At 41.5% G+C, this 10361-nt stretch overlaps 1 long non-coding RNA gene across 1 annotated transcript; it reads left to right on the top strand.

Annotated features, from left to right (window-relative positions):
* Positions 1–8572: 8572 nt before the first annotated feature.
* LOC119741541 lies at positions 8573–9257 on the top strand. Its single transcript, XR_005272746.1, has 2 exons — positions 8573–8685; positions 9024–9257. It is a non-coding gene; the product is annotated as an uncharacterized LOC119741541 (long non-coding RNA).
* Positions 9258–10361: the final 1104 nt, after the last annotated feature.

Below are 10361 nucleotides of genomic sequence, written 5' to 3'. Positions count from 1 at the left end.
CCTCATTTGATTCAATCACCATTCATCCTCAATCCTCTAGAATCCTCCAAAACCGCCAGGAGGATTTTGGAGGAGTGAGGTGGGTTAGGGTTAAGATCGATGATTTTTGGTTCGCTTGCTCGCAAGCACGTCGCGGGGTATGGTACTTGCACTTGTACACATGTGCATACTATCATTTCGCTTGTACCATATCCACTGCGGCACGCTCTGAGCGAACAAAAAAATCATTGATCGATCATAATCTCTGCGTGCACATTTCAAGTGTCAGGTTGGCTCAGTGCAGAAAGGGCATATTTTTCATCATTTTGGCCTAAAAATCGACAGAATCCACCTATGTTTGTTCTGCGCAACCTACGTGATAACGTGAGTATGTAATGAGGTATTGTGTGGAGTTTAGGGGCAAGCTGTGCAGCAGTTTTGTGGGCTATTTCTGTGTTTTGATGGACGTTTTTGTACTTAATTGGTGTTTCATGCTGCAAACAATTTTGCGGGGTTCTGTTCAGGCGGAGCCTCACAGTTCTAGGATAGCCCAGGTTGGACGAAGTCTTCATTGCATTATGACTGACGTCCAGGATGAGAATTCTCTACGTAATACCACCCAAAATTTGGACCAGATTTTTGTTACGTTTTACCTCGTTACAGAAGCTTATTTCACGCCTACATTTTCTATGTGTCCTTATCTATTGATCCGGGGGGTTCAGGAATTCCATAAGTGATGCTGACCGACGTTAATCAGGAAAATAAACTCTAAAGCAACGTTAAACTTGTACGTTTTTGTAGTCTCTTTTCATCAGTTTATCACCGAGTCGTACATCATGTACGTGCATACGAAAGCGCGCACGCATGCTAGCGCCCTCCTTTGTTTAGTTTTGGTTGGAACAGTGACGTCACTCCAGCCAACCGACGTCATGAAAACGCTCAACCAATGACCAAAGCCGAAACATGTTTCTGGTAACTGGCACAAAAACACACTCGGTCATTGGATAAGCGACCGCGCCTTCAAGTTAGTGCGCATGCGTAAGAGGGCGGTTACTAAGCAAATTGCGCATGCGCACTGCGCGTTCACGTTGCACAGCCATACGCCATGTACGAACTCGGTCATTTCACTGTGTGTACTGCATTATGCATGCTGACTCTCTGGTCCATAATTTTGTACGTGTGAGAAACTGATGAAACGAGTCTACAAAAACATACAAGTTTATCGTTGCTTTAGAGTTTATTTTCCTGAATAACGTCGGTCAGCATCGCATATGGAATTCCTGAACCCCCGGATAGATAAGGACACATAGAATACTAAGAGGTAAAAATTAGCTTCTCCAACAAAGTAAAAATATTGAAAATATTGGTCATAATTTGTTTCGCCCGGTTTTGAGCACTTCATACCCTGGACCACTGATCTCTATATAAAGACTGGATAGCAGATAAAGAGCCGCACAATGAATGAATTTGAAGCCATATTGGTGAGACCAGTGAGACCGGCTGTGGTGATCTACAAAGGACAAGTTGCCGTCTTTATAGGCATCATGAATACTTTTGTAACATTGCAGTTCACTTGATTTATATTTTGACCACCACCACTGACCACGGTTTACAATTTTTTTAATGTCGCAGTTCCTTTTTCAACATTTTGGAAATAATAATCACTGCGGAAATGTGTCCTTTTTAGAACATCATAATACGTGCACGTGACCAAAATGCGCGTCAACTCTTCATACAGCGCGCGCAATATATACGCGTAGAACTTTTGTAATATACGCGGCCATCTTCGTGAGAACGGGGGCGAATTGGTCAATATGCAAAGTCTACTGTGTGACTGGTGTATCCATCCAGTCTTTATAGAGATCAGTGCCCTAGACTCCCTCCGTAACGTAGGGAGGAAAGGGAGTCCACCTGGGCTAAGTTCTAGGAGTACTCAGTACTCCTGTCAGTAGTCAGCAGACAGGTAGGCTAGAGCTAGTCCGATAATCGGAAACAGAAGTAGGCTAGGGGCCTAATTTTTTTTTTTTTGCCTTAACAATCTGAACGAATAACTTTCTCTATTGCATAACAAAGAATAGCTTGAGTAACTCCAGCTGACATGCTCATTTTCATTCACATGTAGTGCTGGAGACATAACCTATTCGTTAGAGTGTGGTAGCAAGAGACCCTAAAATAATGGCCTCTCTCAAAAATTGTCCATTTTCACCTCTAATATCCCACCCCACATTTCATTTTACCTCATACATTCAGCAGTCATTCACGAAGCTAATGATCGACTTGAAACAGACCACAAAAAAAACAAACGTGAAAAATCTTGACGATTTCGGTGGCTTGTCAGTAAAAAAACGCCAGTTCCAACGGCTGTCGTCCATTCTTGCGGAAAGCAAGACAAGAATGCTTTCCACGACAACGCACCAGACGAAAATTGAACTCACTTGCGGCGCAAGTGAGAAATTTCCCGCAGAAATTTCCCACAGAACCGCTTCACAGTTTGCCCCCAAACTCCGTACTTCACCTCATGACATACTCACAAAATATGCGCAGAACAAACATCGCTGGATTTTGTCGTTTTTTGGGCTAAAATGATGAAAAATATGCCCTTTCCGCACTGAGCCAACCTGACACTTGAAGCGTGCACGCATATGATCGAGCGATGATTTTCGGTTCGCTCCGAGCGCGCCGCGGGGGGTACGGTACAAGCGAAATGATAGTATGTGCATGCGTACAAGGCTTGTACTCGCGGCGCGCTCCAAGCGAACCGAAAATCATCGCTCGATCATAATAATGCGTGCACGTTTCAAGTGTCAGGTTGGCTCAGTGCGGTAAGCGCATATTTTTCATCATTTTAGCCAAAAAAAAACGACAAAATCCAGCGATGTTTGTTCTGCGCATATTTTTTGAGTATGTCATGAGGTGTGGTACGGAGTTTGGGGGCAAACTATGCAGCGGTTCTGTGGGAAATGTCTGCATTTTGATGGACGTTTTTGTACTTAATTAGTGTTTTGTGCTGAAAACAATTTTGCGGGGTTCTTAATCTATGAGGCTCCACTACCTGGAGACATAACCTAGGCCTAGGAGTTCTAGGAGTAGGACCGGCATGCACTTCTGACTGCGAAAAAAGGTAGGAAAGTCACACTTTCTTTGAAAGTGCTTTCAAAATTACCACTAACAGTAACATGAGTTTATATGAAGAAAAAGACTGCTTTAGCCTGCAGAAGTCACTTTGGTACTGGACAGTCATCTGCAAAAGTCAGTTTTGAACAGAACTCATAAAAAATAGAGGTGTCGTAAAAGTAAGGATTAGATAAGCCTACCAAAAAAGCGATCCGTAGAGTCTTAGTTATTCGGACTAGGTCTGTTTCAAGTCGATCATTAGCTTCGTGAATGACTGCTGAATGTATGAGGTTTGTAAATGAAATCTGGGGTGGGATATTAGAGGTGAAAATGGACAATTTTTGAGAGAGGCCATTATTTTACTCTCTTGCTACCACACTCTAACGAATAGGCCTAGGTTTAGCCCCATAAATGTGGCCTATTTACTGGACTGCCTCCGTAAACATAGGCCACACATCCACATGTACAAAAACGTGTCGCACTTTGCCAAATTTTGATTTTCACATTTAGGCTTAGGGAGGAGATCAAAAGGATTTTTCCCGTTCCGACGCGAACGCACGGGAGGAACGGGCCTATTGTTCCTAATCCCCCCGGGCGCCTGCGTTCGCCCGGGCCCCGTTCCGACCGCGGGATCACGCCCGAAATTGCCTAACAATAGCACAATGAAATGGTCACCCAGCGTGAGCATTACACGGTAGTACAATAGACCTGTGCGGTGACGACGGTGGATAATGGCAACTGCTCAAATAATATCCGAAGAAACATCGGCCACACTGAAATTTACAAGGAGACTTTGGAAATGTTGCGATAAAATAATGTTTGTTGTTTTCTCATCTCTTGCAGGCGATGTATAGTTGAAGATGGATAGTGATTTAACTTGTTAAAATGCTCAACAAATCAAGAACACGTTTCGGAAATTAGAGTTACATGTACATGTTTGATAGTTTTGTGTATTTGAAGGGAAATGTGCAACATTTTACAACAGTGATGTCTGATGGAGTGACTGAAGGAAATATTCCTGAACAAACGATCCCAGCTGGACCCGCCAACCAACCCATGGACTAAATAATGTCCCGGGGCCACCAGTGGTTGATCTCAGGAAAGACAAACTGCTAAACTATGTCACACGGCTGGCCACTGGTTATCTACTGTAATCTACCTTCCTTGTAATTGTAAAAAAATTAAATTCTTTAAATATTCCACAAATTGAGAAGACTATGTGGGGTCTTCTCCTTTCTTTAAAAAATACATTTTGTGTATAGTTTTAAGAGATATATACCGGAATAAAGCGAGTGATTCCTTTATTGCGGGGGACGTATCAAGTCGTGAACCCTAAACACGACAGGGGGCGTCAGCACAGAGGTGACTCTCCAACCCTTAACTTTCCAAAGGATTCAAAGGATTCAAAGTTAAACTTTAGTGGAGGCTTCTTGAGTTCTCAAAAACAGTGGACTTTCTAATCACAGCGTTGAAGATATAAAATTCAAGAATACAATTTCCTTTTACCAACAAGCTTGGAACAAAGGTTTAAAACAATTTCCAACATGTCCAATAACTTTTTCTCAACAAACGAATTCTCCAAAAACAAATTCTAAGACAGCTAAGGGATTTATCATTGAACTATGGGTTTTTGAAGTGCCTTATGCATATTTAAATTTTATGCAAATAGCTATAGCAGATGCAGTTTCCAAACTGATTGGCATACAGCAGCGGGGTGGCGATAGGCGTGGGGTTCGGGGCCCGCTTAAGGGCCCCGGAAAATTTCTGATTTTAGATGCCAAGGCGGTGCAATCTGAGGCGATTACTGGGCACTTTCCTCTGTAATTTTGAAGCAGAATTTGTTTTAATTTATGAAGAATTTTCCTTCATTTGTTAAAATGTACTCTTGTTCTAATAAAGTTTCTTCTGTACTCAAAGTTGAAAACCATGCTGTTCTCCCCAGGATTTTTTCAAACCTGTGGGTGAATTTTTGTTGTGATACAACAACCTGCGAAGCCACGGCATGGGTTCGGAGCCCGCATAGAGGGCCCGGAAAATTTTGAACTTTAGAAGCTCCTGGTGCATAGCGCCGCAAACATTCAGTCAAACATTCATTTTGCTTTTAAAAAAATATTTAGAGAACCAGACGTAAATCTGAGGCTGGAAAAAAAAAAAAAAGGGGGATGACGATTTTATTCTTCATTTATCCAAAAAAAAACCCACATGGCCTACATTATTTTGTGTACCGGTACATGTTCTACTCTAGAATATATTTTGGAATATATTTTGACATGAAGCATTAAATGCAAGTGCTGTATTAAATGTGCCCCCTATTCCAGCCGGGAAATAAAAAAGTTTCTTATAAAAATATATTCTCGCTTAGAAAGAAATTTTGAGACAATAATTGACAGGCGACCTTCAAAACTTATGCATTGTATATTTTTGTTGATAAGTATGTATGATATAGTTATGTTCAAAGCGATTGATATGATGACTGCCCGTCCGCCCGCCATAATGACTCCTCAAAAACGAAAAAGATAGCCATGTTCTCAAAGGGATGTATTTAATGCCCGCCCGCCCTAAGACGACTCGTAAAAAAAAAAAAAAAAAAACAGTTTCGAAAGGGGGGGGGGGCACGGGCCTGGTGTGCCCCCATCTGGATCCGCGCGTGAACGTTACATACAATTAATGGCTTTGTTTTGAAAAAATCCAAGAAATAATTAATATCAGATTTACTAGTCCCTAAAGTTAATTGAGAACTGAAGGAAATATTCCTGAATCTACGACCCCAGCTGGACCCACCATGCCAACAAACCCATGGACTAAATTAATGCCCCCACCACGTGGTTGATCTCAGGAAAAACTATGCTAAACTATGTCACGCACAGCTGGCCACTGGTTATCTATCATCAGATCAGCGAGGCTGGCTACATTTATATACAATTGTAACAATCGTGAATTGGTGGTGGGCATTTTTTTCGTTGGATGTATGTCTCGTAACTAAAACCATTTTTCGGTGTGAATTTTGAAACGCATGAGCAGGTATAAACCAATAGCACCAACAGTAAAATTATCGACTACCCAACAAAGAAGTTAATAATTCTTCACATTTGTTTGCATTCTTTTGAGCCTTTATTATGAATATTAATGAATATGCATTACATGTATTTAGTTCATGAGACATGACCTCGTGTTTGTATGGCCAGCCGCGCTGAGTGTCCGACAAACGTCATAAACTATGATGCATATTCATTATCTTGCCCAAGCGCGCTCGCATAATGCATACATTACAGCGCGGCCACCATTTTGAAATCGCATGGGGGAGCATTTTCGGGACGATATTTGTGGAAGATGATAACAAAGTCGTCTTTTGGCCAGATGGATGAAAATATTGAGACCAAAGAACGTTTTTTCGAAAAGGTATGAGTTGCTCTATGACTAAGAACCTTAACTTTGGAAATTTGTGTCCTGGATGAAAAGATAATCTCGATCGAAAGATGTAGCAAAATCACTACATCAGCGGCCAACAAAATTCAGTCTCTGTGGAAGCATTGGGCGTCTGGCCGTACTACAGAGCTTGCGATAGTACTGTACAGCCAGACGCAGTTGGGCTAGCGCTTCAGTTACACTGAAATGACGTCATTGTTTCGACCAAAGTTGAACCGAGGTTTCCGGTCGGTTCACTTATGTTTCAAGATGGCGGAGAGGTAAAAAAGCTTAGCAGACGACATTACTTTTTACCATAAATGGAGTTTAAATAGTGGGTTTGGTACAACTATAGAATGCAGGGCCACTTCACTCTACATCCGCGCCTCCGTACGGCTGCGAGGAGGCGTGGAGCTGCAGTCAACCTACCTCCATGCAGGGCCACTTCACTCTACATCCGCGCCTCCGTACGGCTGCGTGGAGGCGTGCGTCTATGCGACTCTGCGACTCCGCGCCTCCCCGACTCCGCGACTCCCTGACTCCGCGTCTCCCTGACTCCGCGACTCCCTGACTACGCGACTCCGCGTCTCCAGTGCCCCGTTGCCCTCCTACCTTCCTTTGCGAGGAAATTAACAATGGATATGGATGCTTCGTTCTCTAAAAAATACCGCCGAGAATTGCGCCCTCTATCGGCGGCGCGTGTCTCTGCGACTCCGCGTCTCCCTGACTCCGCGACTCCGCGACTCCAGTGCCCCGTCGCCCTCCTACCTTAACCTTCCTTTGTAAAAAATACCGCCGAGAATTGCGCCCTCTATCGGCGGCGTGCGTCTCTGCGACTCCGCGTCTCCAGTGCCCCGCGACTAGTCTCTGCGACTCCGCGGCTCCGCACCTCCGCGACTCCGTGCCCCGACGTACAAGCGCCCTCTCTTCCCATTCTGATCATTGATGAGAAGACAAGTGCATTCGCTGTACTTTTTGCAGGTTTGCATATTCTTATATTGTAGCCTATTACTCCTATCCTCACATCGCCGGCCTCCATCCACGCCTCCAAGCAAAATAAAAAAACCTTGCTCCGGCGTGGCCCTGCATTCTATAGTTGCTCCGTGGGTTTTTACCTTCAATTGGTATGAAAGTTGATACAGAATATCAGGCCTACTCTTTTTTAGAACTTAAGGGAAACGCTATAATAAAAAAACTCCCACTTTTGCTTTGAATATTACTGTTAATCATGTCCGGTCGCTGCGTGATTGTTTTGGGGTTGTGTGCAGTGCAGTAGGTACAGTCAATTGACCGGTTCCGCAATTTGACCGGTTCCGCAATTTGACCAGTTCCGCAATTTCGGAAAACTAGCTCTCGTTTTCAGGAAGACAAAAACGCCAAGGACTTAAACTTTGGTACTGATGGAAAGGTTATTCAATCTACTTTTCAAAAATGGTGTTAGTTTTAGGATACTCACTTACATTTAAAAATAAATCCCCTACGACCGTCACTTGCCGTTAACGAACTGCCAAAATGGAACGCGCACGGAAGCGTGATTTCATGTTTGTCGGCCAGCTACACGATTGTTCAGGGGAATTAAATCATGGCGATAGATGCAACTTGTTCGGAAATTATTCATTATTCCACCATACAAATATAAGATTTGAAGTCTGTGAATTTTTTTTCTATACCCACCAGATTAACTGCTGGTCGTTTGGCCGGTTCCGCAAACGCATTCATACTACCTATACAATACACTGGCCATGGTGCGACTGTATTAACCAGTGCTGCTATTGACAAGTATTGTTGATGACGGCCCCCTAGCGCGGCGCACATTATTTATTTTGGCATGAATCTTTTTTTTCTTTTTTTTTAGAATTTCTATTAATCCTTGTTTAAAAATGTTGAATTTGATGATCATTTCTGGGTGTTCAGTGCATAATTGAAAAAAAATTGAAACAAAATGATTTTGTTTCTGTCCAGCTTCCGGATAGCACTGTAGGTTTTGGATAAAAAAAATTCGGACTTCAAAATTTAAAATACAAAAATCTTTCTTAGTGAGCAAAATTCCCACTAATCGTTTTTCCTGTGCTCTAAAAAAATTCACCCCATACTTGGTGTTGAAGCGGTTGTGCCTCAGGGGTTTGGATTCATTTTAGAGTTACAACTCTCCACATCCAGGGTGCATGAGTCAGCCCAGGCTAGGAGGTGAGGTTTGTGGGGAACAATTAAAAATAGTGCATAATAATATGGAAAATAAAACGCAGGTGTGTTTCTAACCCAAAGGACATTTCCAGTAATTTAGTAAATTTAAAATTATCCTTTTTCGGTGGGTTCTAACCTTACTCTTTACCCTTTTAAACAAAAAGAAAAATAGGTACACTAATATTTCATAATGAAGACCAGTCTCTTGTCAGTACAGAGACACACATTTTGATTGTTTTCTTGGAGCACAAAATTTGTCAAAAACTATAAACCATTTCTCAATTTTTTTCTCAACTTGGTCATAAACTAAATGATTTATATAAAATTTCTGTTTCATCCAGACAATGCCAAAGACAAAGAAGAAGATTACGCCAGCCTCCTGATGGGCCATAAGAGGCCATCTGCACATCTTTTTCAGTTTTACATGTGAAGGTCAAGAAGAAGTTGAATATTATAGTGAAAGTACATGTAGCTGTGTGTCTTCATCACCATTCCTTTGAATTAATTTATTTATGTGACAAGTTCTTTTTTTGTATAGTGCTAGCTTCTGGAGTGCTTAAATTATTTGTGTATAACAATTAAACAGACATGCAGGCGTCATAAAGGCAATACATTTAAAGGTGTTACATACATTTTTATTAACCAGTACATGTGAAAGAGAAGTGAGGTGTTCAACTATGCTACTTTGCATGAAAAACCCACAGAACATGTCTATTTCTGTGATTCATCACCATTTATTTATACGACAGGTATAATTTTGGATTTAAAAGGGGTAGCTTCTTGAGTGCTTTAGTTTTGTATTAAATTTACATTTTACACATGCAGGTATCACATGTCAATATATTGAAAGGGTTATCGGGATGTACGTGATGAATGTGTTGACATTTTCTTTTAAGAGCATCACCGAACGGTAGATGAGGTTTGCTAATACAGTTGCCCAAGCATGATACACGTACAGAGTTAATATGTGCAACAACGTATGAGGAGTAACTGAACCCTCTCTTTAACTTTCCAACGACATTATAATTAGAAATTGCCATTGCTATGAAACAGCCATAGGATTTATGACATTTTTAACAATTTGTTCTCATTTGTTTGTGAAATTTAATTTGAACGTGAAACAATATGTATGTGGCCTGTATGTATCTGGCCTGCTGAGGCCTGTTCCCCCTCCCCTCCCGGCCCCCAGGTTCCCCCTACTGGATGTTGGTGCACACAAAATTAAGCATATTGTGTTTTTACCCTGAACAAATTGAAACACTCCCCCCCCCCCCCCACAAAAAAAAAACAGTAAAATGAAAAAAGGGGGAGGGAATAAACAAAAGTAAATAAATAATAATAATTAAATAAACAAATAATATTAATAAACAGTGCTCCCCTGCAGACAATGATTCAGTTCCAATTCATCCAGCCATGCAGTCACTTCCTCAAGTGTCATAGGAATTAAAATGATCCTGGAGAAAATATTAATTCAAATTCATAAATAGCTGGTCTGTGCTTATAAGTGAGAAAAAAACAACCAACTGGAGCAATTCGGTACAAGGTTTGTGTCTGGTTCTATCCAAAGTCAGAGTGTGTCTAAATAAGAATAAGACAACAACAAAAAGAAAAATATTAATGATTGCAAGATGATTGACAGAATGCACAAAAAGCAAGAAAGTCATTTAATTTTATTATTA

This window comes from Patiria miniata, unplaced genomic scaffold (genome assembly GCF_015706575.1).
Source record: "Patiria miniata isolate m_02_andy unplaced genomic scaffold, ASM1570657v1 HiC_scaffold_11, whole genome shotgun sequence".
Lineage (NCBI taxonomy): Eukaryota > Metazoa > Echinodermata > Asteroidea > Valvatida > Asterinidae > Patiria > Patiria miniata.
This window is presented reverse-complemented; position numbering and strand designations above follow the sequence as displayed.